This window comes from Pundamilia nyererei, unplaced genomic scaffold (assembly GCF_000239375.1).
Source record: "Pundamilia nyererei isolate P.nyererei 1_Seehausen unplaced genomic scaffold, PunNye1.0 scaffold00205, whole genome shotgun sequence".
Lineage (NCBI taxonomy): Eukaryota > Metazoa > Chordata > Actinopteri > Cichliformes > Cichlidae > Pundamilia > Pundamilia nyererei.
The window spans coordinates 92,691-103,325 of NW_005187606.1; the positions used below are offsets into that span (position 1 = coordinate 92,691).

General features: G+C 40.6%; 1 protein-coding gene across 1 annotated transcript in view; it reads left to right on the top strand.

The window, feature by feature from the left end:
• The first annotated feature begins 3,401 nt into the window (after positions 1–3,401).
• LOC106456424 (transcription initiation factor TFIID subunit 11-like) overlaps positions 3,402–10,635 on the top strand; it is a 68,163-nt gene continuing 60,929 nt past the window's right edge. Inside the window, exon 1 of the mRNA XM_013914562.1 lies at positions 3,402–4,302. The gene's annotated coding sequence lies outside the window, so the exon portion shown is untranslated. The remainder of the gene's footprint in view (positions 4,303–10,635) is intronic.

Here is a 10,635-nt window from a genome sequence, read left to right on the forward strand (position 1 = left end):
GAGAAGTGTAATGTGTTTTGACTCCCTGCATTTGCTCATAACTCAGTGTCATTCGTTACTGAACAGCTTAAAATGCAAGTAGGCAGGGACAAGATGAGGCATCTCTTGAAATACTGAGAAGTTGGCAGTTTTAGTCTGAAAACAGAGAAACTTAATTTCAAAAGACAAAAACCTCAGCACCTTGTGAATTAAATGTCCGGGTTATTTATCAGGAAATCGGGCACATCCTCAGCCAAGCCTTTGTCCTATAGGGGACATTAAACAGGTTTTCTGTTCCAGAGTGCAAAGTGGTACATTGTCAAGTCTTAGACAGGATCATAATGTCTACAACAGCCCTTATTAGTATATGATAAATTTCTGCCAAATAAAGGAGTGTTGCTGCAGTCACTTTGCGAGGTAGCTTTACCATTCAGCGGTGGTTGGCAACTGAATTTTCAACTAGAAAGAAATCATTTTCTTAGCTTATTAGCTTAATTACAATTTTTACCGCCACTGCCACAAGAGAAGAACAGAGCAAAAACACCTCAGATCACACAGACAAGCACAAAGGACATTAAAAAATTTCATTAAGGAAATAACTGCCTGCAGTGTGACAATATTGTTGCGTGCACCATTCCCACCGCCTCGAAACAACCTGTAGTGATGCAAGCTCGTATTTAACGCACATGATCACGAGGCAGAGTCAACAAGGAAAAGTCTCACAAACAGTCAGAAACCATAACGAAACATCAGAAGAAGATAACAGCAGGAGCATCGTTTCTGCTGTTACCCTTTTATGCAGCGTCACTGAAACATTTCTGGGCCTCAAGTCTGAACCACTGATGTCAATAGTGGAGGAGCTACTGTAAGACAATCACTGATGATTCATGATGCAGCCTACAGATTGTTTGTGCCATCAGTATTTGCTTGTTATGATTACCCAAACTTTTGATTTGAAAGAAGTCCAGTTCTTATTCTGTCCAAATGTAGCCTCGATCACCACACCAGTACCACCAGCAGCAGTATCAGTGGAAAATTCAGTTCATTTCAATTCACTTTACTTCACTTCAGTTCATTCATTTTATTCAATTCATTGTATGTGCAAAATCACAACAACAGTCACCTCAAGATACTATACTGCAAAGCAAATGTCCTGAAATGATAAAAAGAAAAAAGCGAGGCAACAGTGGGATGGAAAAACTCCCATTTACCAGGAAGAAAGCTCCAGCAGAGCCAGGTTCAGGGGGGAGCATCTATCTGCTGACCGGTTGGGAGTGAGAGGAGGAAGACAGGACAAAAGACACACTATGGAAGAGAGTCAGAGATTAGTAATAACTAATGATGGGAGGGTTCTGGGTCACCTGATCCAGCCATAACTATAAACTTAACCAAAAAGTATATTTTCAAGCCTAATCTTAAAAGCAGAGCAGGTTTCTGAATCCAAACAATGAGCTTGTTGTACAGAAGAGGCCCCTGAAAGCTGAAGGCTCTGCCTCCCATCTACTTTTAAATACTTTAGGATTTACAAGTAAGACCATTGTCTGAGAATGAAGAGCTCTGTTGGGGTGATATGGTACTACAAGGTCATTAAGATAAGATGGGGCCTGATTATTCAAAACCTTGTATGTGAGGATCAGGATTTTAAATTTGGATATGGGTTTAGCAACAAAGAGAAGACAGTGCGGGAGAAATATGCTCTCTCTTTCTAATCCCAGTCGGTACTCTCACTGCAGCTTTTAAAAACAGCCTGCAAGAAATGAATTACAAACAAAGTGCAAGAGTTCTTGCCATTGCTTTTGCTTATACTTAGCATTAAAATAAAGGAGATGTGCATTTATTATGTAAAAGGCATCTTTGACATCGAAAGCATCTCAGGACAATCATAAATCTTCACATCATACACTGCTCACAAATCAATTTTCAATGCAACATTTTTGATAGCATAAAGTAATCCCTGAGCTTTTTACTCTCATTTGTCTACGTCTGTCTGCTGATGGTCAGTATCTATCTGACCTGGACAGTAATGGAGCAATTTGAAAGGATTTCTACAGAAATCATCTCAGATGTGAAAAATCAAGTGATCTGCTCATTAGAAATGACACAAAGAGTGACAGATGGTTTGATCTTTTCTCTCCTAACTGTGACCTTTACCACCAGCTTCCAATCTCCTCAAAGAAATTAGCCCTTTGTAGTGTGTTTTATTGCTTGTTGGTTACTGATTAACATCAGTAAACAATCCGACAGGCAAGATGGTCTTCTTACACATATTTTAGGGAATCAAAGGGGAGTGAATCAGTAAAGCCAGAGTGCTGGTGCCAAAAAAGTAATTGCTGGTATTAGACCTGTTATAAATTAGCTGTTGACCTATAATCTGTCAAAAATGGGTCAAATAAACCTCTCATGTAGGATATCAGGTTATTTTGAGCCAGAAAGGGCATCCCCGTGACAAGGTAGAAGCTGTTATTGGTTTTTGGCAAAGTGACAGTTATATTTAGTATATTTAGCCATTCAAAAAGTATCACTTACGTTAAAAATGTGTTTTTCAAGAGAGACTGAGGCAAGATGACAGCAGAGATTGAAAAAAATACATTACAGTTCAATAAAGACATTTTAAGTACCAAAAAATTGCAGTAACAGGGAGTCACAAAGATAAGTGCAGAATATGCCATTTCTTTATTCTATACACAACCCATTCATAAATTAGTAAATTCTTTTTACTAGTATAAGCAAAAATAATAGCCATTAAAAAATATATAAAAACATCGGGAATCACTTTTTGGCACAACATCGTTTTAACCCGTCGCTGTCTTTGGTGCTGATCTTCCAATCTGCGACTCTGCGCTCACTTCCACCCTTCTTTGTCACTCACCTTCTCACTGTTGCGCGCAAAAACACGCAGCTTGATTCCCACGTCTCCCTCTCTCTCGCTGTGTCTCGCTGTCTCTGCCACGCACGCGCACACACGCCCCCTTTAAAATATTCATTTGCGACACCTCAAAGGCCCCCAGTTTTTTTTCCCTTCTTTGTGGTTTCCACCTGTATCTTTCAGCGAAAACACTGGCGCGGACAAACACAAGCAAAACCACATTACAACTATATATATATACATATATATTCCAACTTTATTGTATTAAAGCAAGAGACTCTGAGATGGAACATCTGTTCGTTAACATGTGGAGAAAAAACAAGGCTCTGCTTTCCTCCCGATCACACATGAATCACAGGAAAGCGGTGCCCGGCTTTAGAAGCTGTCAGTCTCATTGAAGGGTTTTCATTTCTTTTGCTTGAGAAAAAATCAACCACGAGCCCGCCGATGTTGTATGTGCGTACGCTCAGACATGGCCTGAGCAAACTGTGAAACCCCCACGGCTTTAAAAATCTGCACGGGGGACCCACCGAACAGTCGCACCAGGCAGGTTCGAGTCTCTGCTGCGCTCTCTTGTGCGACAAGGTTAAACTGGCTCCCAGTTTTTTGTTTTGGTTTGTTTTTTTGTAGTTTTTTTTTTCTGCGCCTCAGTTGAGGAATTCCCCGAGTTTGGAGAGACGAGTCCCGCAGGGAGACGGCAGATTAAACCCAAGAGTCGTCGGGGGGGTTCGCTGCTTTGCCTGGAATTCATCAGAGGACATCATTGTGAAGAGGCTCGTGGCGGGGTCGTGCGGGAATTGGAAGTGGAAATGGTGTGAGCACACACGGGGGGGTTATCAGGAGCTGCTCCGTCATGTCTTGTAGTCCGTCTTTACTCCTGTTAAAGGTTTCGGATATTTCCCGGTGCGGCGGCACTGATCACAGCCTTTAACCTCTCCAGTTTTCAGGGCGCAGCGCGTTAGTCTGCACTGATGGAAGCGTTACTGCTCTCCTGCTCAACTTGGACACGATCTGGGGGCCCTTCATCAGTGTTGATCTCTCCGTTTCGGTGATCACAGGAGCGGGGGAAAATAAGACTGGGCAAGAGAGAAGAGATGAAAGACGAGTGGGTTTCCTGAGGCGCACCGTCGAATCCGGTTTTGATGCGCGCAGGTGTCCATTTCATCAGTAAATTTCCTCTCCCTCTTGCAGTGATTAAACTATCGTATACATTTTTTCTTGTTTTTCGGTGGCAACCAGAAAACACAAACCGGATAAGAAGACATTCAGCTGGAGTGCTTTGAACACAGGAATGCTCCTGGACGGATATTTGATTTGGGTTTGAGGGCAATCGTTCGGAGTTACAGGGAGCAAAGAGGAGGGGGGAAAGAATTTGGAAAGTAGAGCTTTGATTTACGGATTACTGGGCTTTTTCTTCTCCTGAACAACTGTAGACACGCTCTTTGATGTCTGAAAAGGTAAGAGAAAGTCACATGTGTTCTCCCTATTAACTGTTGCTTTTATTCTGTGTTATCAGAAGAATTATCACGACAAAAAAATGACCGGAATGCAATCAGATGTGGCAGATAAAAGAAAACTGATCTCAACGTTAAAACGAAAGGATTGCGTCTTTGCACAGATACCTTAATCTATCACTGATTTCATGCAATGTGAGGCTTTCAGCTTCAGATTTGTTTGTTGAGAAATGAAAAAAGGGGGAGAAAGAACTTTAAAGTAAACATGATAATCATCGAAAAATCCTGACAGGTTGTGTCCAAACACACAAAAACAGCACACATTATTACGATTACGTTCACTGTGATAGCAGTTAATGATTTAACGAGGTTATTAACTATGCGGTGCGCACGGTGTTTAAAATATATGGTCCATGTCATGTGACTGCTTATCGGAATAAATTAAAGACGCTCCACCATGACGATGGTCGGTCTAAAGCGCAGTGGATAATAGATAATGAATTTCTATTTTCTGCACATGGCTCCGGGTCAACAGGTCCGGGTGAGCCCCACCGCCCCCGTCTCTCTCTCTGTCTCTCTGAGCACGTGAACTTCTGTAAAGAAAGTCAAATTAAAAGAAAGAAAACCAAAGAGAGTGCTTCATCTGCATCAGCGTTACAGTGTCAAAAGTGTTTGCAAGCACAATGATCCTTTTCCTTAATTGACTTTTATGGAGAAGGATTGTCAAACAGGCAACAGGGGGCACTCTTTCAACTGCTTTCAAGCATCCTGTTGCCTTTTTAACTAGATGAGGTTTGCTGCTGAATGTCTGACATGATATCATGAAGAAGATTCACTGCAGTCTTTTTTTTTTTTCAAAAAATAGAAGAAAAAGAAAAAAGAAACAAAAAGTAAATATGCTTGAGGAGGGTGAGAATTAAAACCAAAGGATGGTATTTCATTTCATCACCAATACTGAGAAGAAGGGAAATGGATGCAACTGACGTGACTTCCTGTCTCCCATGGGGGAACTTTTCATTTATACTTTTTATTTTTTCATTTTTTTTCAATTATTTGTTTATTTATTTGCCTAAACTCGCGATCTTCCTTCCCTTTGACGTGGTTGGCCGTGGTTTTGCGGCCTGTAAGGCAGAGGATTAGGCTTGTGACAACAAAGCTTTTTAGTGCAATCCTCCAGAGAAATGTGCGACTGGTGGGAGAAGCATTAATGCTTTCATCTTACCACTTCTGTGATGGCCTCCGAGCACAAGCGTTCAGATTTCCAACTGTCTCAGCTGAGCTGCTTGGCAGTAACTGCACTGTATCCTGTGTATTGACCAGTTGTGAATTTGTTGAATCATGTTTGAGCTAAAGGACCGCTGACGCAGATTAAAACACCTACTGGTTTGGACAAGAACTCAAAAATATGATATTTCATTTATTCATATACTGTACAGGCTCTTTCTTGGTGCAGTATATCAGTCTGTTCATTGGGCATTTTGAGGATAGGCTGTATCAGTCATCAGCTCTAATTAAATGATAGTCACGATTCAGTGGGCATTACCTATTTATCTTAACCTTCTTGGCCAGTGGACAGAATAAAACCAGTGTCCTTGCATTTGCTTTGTTGGCACAGACACTGTTAGGCTCCTTTATTTCTAAAAGATGTTGAATGTTTTGTGTGGAGTTTGGAATGTGGACCCAAATGCAGATAATGAAGCATACAGAAGTGCCTTCCTAATGGTGAAGTAACACAAAACTCTGAGAAATAAACAAAAAAAAACACAAGAAGCCTGGGAATGAACAAAGGACAAAAGGAAAATAGAAGTTACACACAGGTGAAGAGAATCAGAGTAAAGGAAGGAAGTAAAACTAATGCAAGACCTGAAAAAATGATAAAGTTCAGGTGCCATCCGTCCATCCATACCACTCGTCCAATTCACAGAAATCCCAGTGGCCATAGAACAAAAGGTAACCCCAGACAGGCACCAGTCTTGCGCAGGGTTACCAAAGACACAGACCACTATTCACATTTACTAACAATTTACAATCACCAATTAAATGCACATGCTTGTCTTTGGGCTGTGGAGGGAAGTTGGAGTACCCAAAGACAAAACATTCAGGACCAGAGACAACATGCAAACTTCACACAGAAAAGCTGCAGCAAGCTGACAGGGTCCAACCAAAAATGACAAAAGCTACACGCAAGACAAGGTTTATTTGATGCAACCGTGAGGGTAGAAGCGGATATTACAAGGTAGAGCTAACGCAGGCTGGAAAACACTGGGGTCAGTATGACTTGAGGCGACTTTTGTTGTGATTTGGCGCTATATAAATAAAATTGAATTGAATTGAATTGTAATATTAAAAACTAAACAGAAAACAAGCTAAATATCACCAGAAACAAACAACAAGAAAGAATAAAAAACAAGAACAAAACAAACAGAAATCCCAAACTCAGCAGAACAAGGAGGACCTGCACCAGGATGATTGTATGCCGATGATCAGATACTTTTTCCACGCATAGCTTACCCTTACTTATTGTACTACTACACTGGTTTTGCGTTTAGGTAAATCCCACACAAATAGTGTTACTTCTTTGGCTTTTTAACATCATAAAACATACAAGTTGGTCCGAGTACTGTTTCATGTTTGTCCAATGCTCCTCTGCCAATATAATTCACCTCTCCTTGAGTACACAAAGCAGCGGCTGGTTTTCAACCTGAGCAAAACACAGATCATATATCCCCCTTTCTTCTTCTGCGAATGAGAAAAACCAGGCCAGTGATTGCAGAGAGCGGTGTGGCCCAATCAGTGTCTACATGTTTTTGTGGAAATTGTTCAGCCGTCTACAGCATACTCAATTTAAAATCACATTTACTGTTTGTTCTGAGGGGATGATGACTAACAGCAGCGGGTACCAATGCCAACGTGCGGCAAGTGAAGTTTCAGCCCTCTAATGTGAGGTCAAAATGTAATAGAGAGGAAATGGAATGAGGCCAAAAGTTGACACTGAACCCAAACCCGTGTTACAGTTTAAAGGCTGAATACCTTAAGGACTCTGCACTGGGGACACTGGGGTTAACAAGAATGTGTTCATCCAAATCCATTTTTCTTTTTCTATTTCATAGTGTGTGTGCTTTTGTGCATACAAACCTGCCAAAGTGCGTTGTAGAAGGTCCAATTTTAAATTTCACTTGCAGTGAACTGAAATTTTCAGGCTTTTCTTTTCCATTTTTGCACATGTGAACAATGGAAACTAGATCGCATCTGAATTTCAATATCTTTGACTCCTGTGTGTCATGTCTGTGCTTGTTTTCCAAGTATTTGTTACAGTGCAGTAAAAATGAATTACCATACCATTTCAGACACATGTTCTGGAAATCACAAGCGTCTGTATTTAAGAATAAAGAGGCTTGGTTTATAAACATGAACAAACCCTCATTTCAGTGCTCCACATGGGACATATGTGGTTTTAATGTCTGAATGGCATGGCTGCTGAGGGATACGCAAAGCACTCAGAACAGTTTAACACATTTTTGGGGACAATACTACTCACTGATATTTCCAATAACTTAGACTAAGTATTGTGCCACTCACTAAAAATGGCTTTTTTGTTGCCATGAGACAAGTGAGTCACTGGTTGTCATATATTGTTGACGTTTTGCATATTGCTTAGCTACATATTACAAAAAGGTGCTTTTTTAAGCTTTTAGTTTGTTTTTTTCTCAAACACTGTTTAACTATAAGGGAAACAGATTAAACATTTTAGAGGGGTAAAACAAATATGATGGCCATTCAGACACAGCAACTGGGCTGCAGCAGGAACAACACGACCTCTCACATACTGTTAGTCATGGAGGACTAACAGTATGTTTAATGCACAGAGAGACTCGCGGGTTACAATATCACTTTTTAAATATAGAGTGGAAACACATGAGGGAACCATATCAAACAGATTCAGACGTTCACATCCTCAATACGATCAGTGAATCCAGTGAATCAGTTTGGTCACACACTCACTGGCAATGATGGTGATGTTGAGAATGTCAGAACCATTAGCTAGGCCTAGTTAATAGCTCCAGTTGTGTATTTGACCCACAGTGCAGAGCTTGGTATTGCCTCTGAGTAAAGGAGACGGGGGCTGCTTTGGACTCGTGTTGAAGGGCTGTGTTATAGCAGTGGTTAGTTCTGTGTCTCGGTTTACTTTGTTTTGGGGCTTTTTGGCATTTGTAGAACAACCGTGTTCATGAACGTCGTCTTCTTGAGCTGGTCCATTTTTATGTAAAAAGAAGCACAAGAAGATTCAATTTAATTTAATTCAATTTGTATATTTTTTTTCCATATTACAACAGCAGTTGCCTTCAGGTGATTTATACTGTAAAGACCCTTCAGTAATTGAAGGAAATCCCCAGGAATCAAACCACCTATTTTGAGCCTTTGGTGAGAGTGGGAAAGAAAAACTTCCTTTTAAAAGGAAGAAACCTGCAGCAGCCATGACCGGTTGGGGTGAGTGGAGGAAGATAGGATGGAAGACACATTGTGGAAGAAGAAGAACTGATTTACTGTTTTAATGCCATTAGTCACAAAGCAACTGGCTGTAAAAGGCAGGGGGAAGAAAAGAACACGGGCAAAATACTCTCTTTATTAATGTTTTATAATACAAATGTGTAGGCTCAGGATAACTCTATAGCCTCGTGATGAGGGTACATACCACGAGGGCACAAATGCCATCAAGAGCGTGCCCAGTTCAATTTTGGTCTGGCCAGCACTTTATTGCATGTCACTCCCCTGATCTCTCGGTCATATCACCTGTCTGTCCCTGTAGCTACTGTCTTAAAAAAGAGCAATGCAAAAGTAACCGTTTGAGAAAATATTTAAAACCCAACATACCTACAATAACCTAGACTGAATGCAAATGCACTTTTAATTAAAAAAAAAAACATTCATTTAACTGTTCTTCCTTAATGATTGGTTTTAAATCATACAGACAACTTAAATGTTTAAATATAATACAAAATGCTGTGTTCAAAGTGAAAAGGCAGCACAATATTTCATCTTCTATATCATCCATGCAGGATGTATATACATAGAATTCAGATATCAGCGTCCAGCAGTTGTTCTTACCAAAGTAATACACTACATTGGATAAGCATGCCATTATCCTGCTGTGGTGTACGGGATGGAAATGCATTAAATAAATTCTTGAGAGAAGAGAGAAGCCCCCCTCTCTTCATACCACTGTCAGTCCTCTGTGAAATGCTGTCATACCTTTCCTGAACTGTGTCCGAACATATCAGATTCCTTTTTTTTTTTTACAGGAGAATGCTCCTAGCACACTGGGGGACTGAAGGAGATGGATATCTCCTTGGCTCTCCCGGCTCAAGAAGTCCACATTACCATTTAATGATGTTTACATCTGGTCACTTGGAAGGTCAAGTGAGGTGCTGATCCTCATTGTGGTGGTCACAACAGCTGTTTTGAATTCAAGCTGCAGTGTGTGTGCAGGGCGTTATCTTAGACTGTGAAAGTCTTTCTTCAATTATACATTAGCTTGCAGAACTCTTCTGGCCTAAAGACTTCCAGGAGTTGCACCATTAAGGTACAACACATACTGCAGTAAAACACACAGTAACAGTTAACTGTCAGGTGCAGACACCCTCTGGCTTTTTTTTAAAGGTAGGGAAGAGATGAAAGAGTGACATCACCTTTATAGCACCTGTATAGGGTTTGGTAAATGCACCAAACCCTATACATTTTAGCACCTTCTCTGCACCTTTTCTGTGAAACATCAGTCTCTCCTTGCCAGCAAGCTTTGATCCCCCCAATCATCCCCACCCCTTTGCCAAATACTGTTTACTTCTTTGCTGCGTTAAATAATTTAGCAGTTTTTGTGACAGACACATTTTCGATCTGAGCACCAACTGTTTGGCTTGTTTGGATCCTGTTTGCCTCGAGGTGTATCGAACACTGATTGTCAGACCTTATTAAAGGCTGTCACATGCTACCTGTTGCTTTAACTGTCAAGCTCCTGAGCTGGAAACACACAAACACACCTGGCTTCCCCAAAACTACATTATAGTTCATATCTCTAAAAAAAATGTGTTTAAATTACTTTGCAGCACTTGTTTTTGATAGTTCATGTTTTTGGTCTGTGGAAAATAAAACCCACTTTCTTTTTCTGCCTTCTTGGCTCGCAGCAAAATTTAGAATTCATTTCAAAATGTTATTACATGCAAGGACTTGCATAGCCCCTGCTTGTGCATCAGTATTTCTTAAGACTGTCTTCTAGCAGCCATCTTCTTCCATAATATACATATAAACAAGGCATGCTAACTATTATGATTACTAATAATT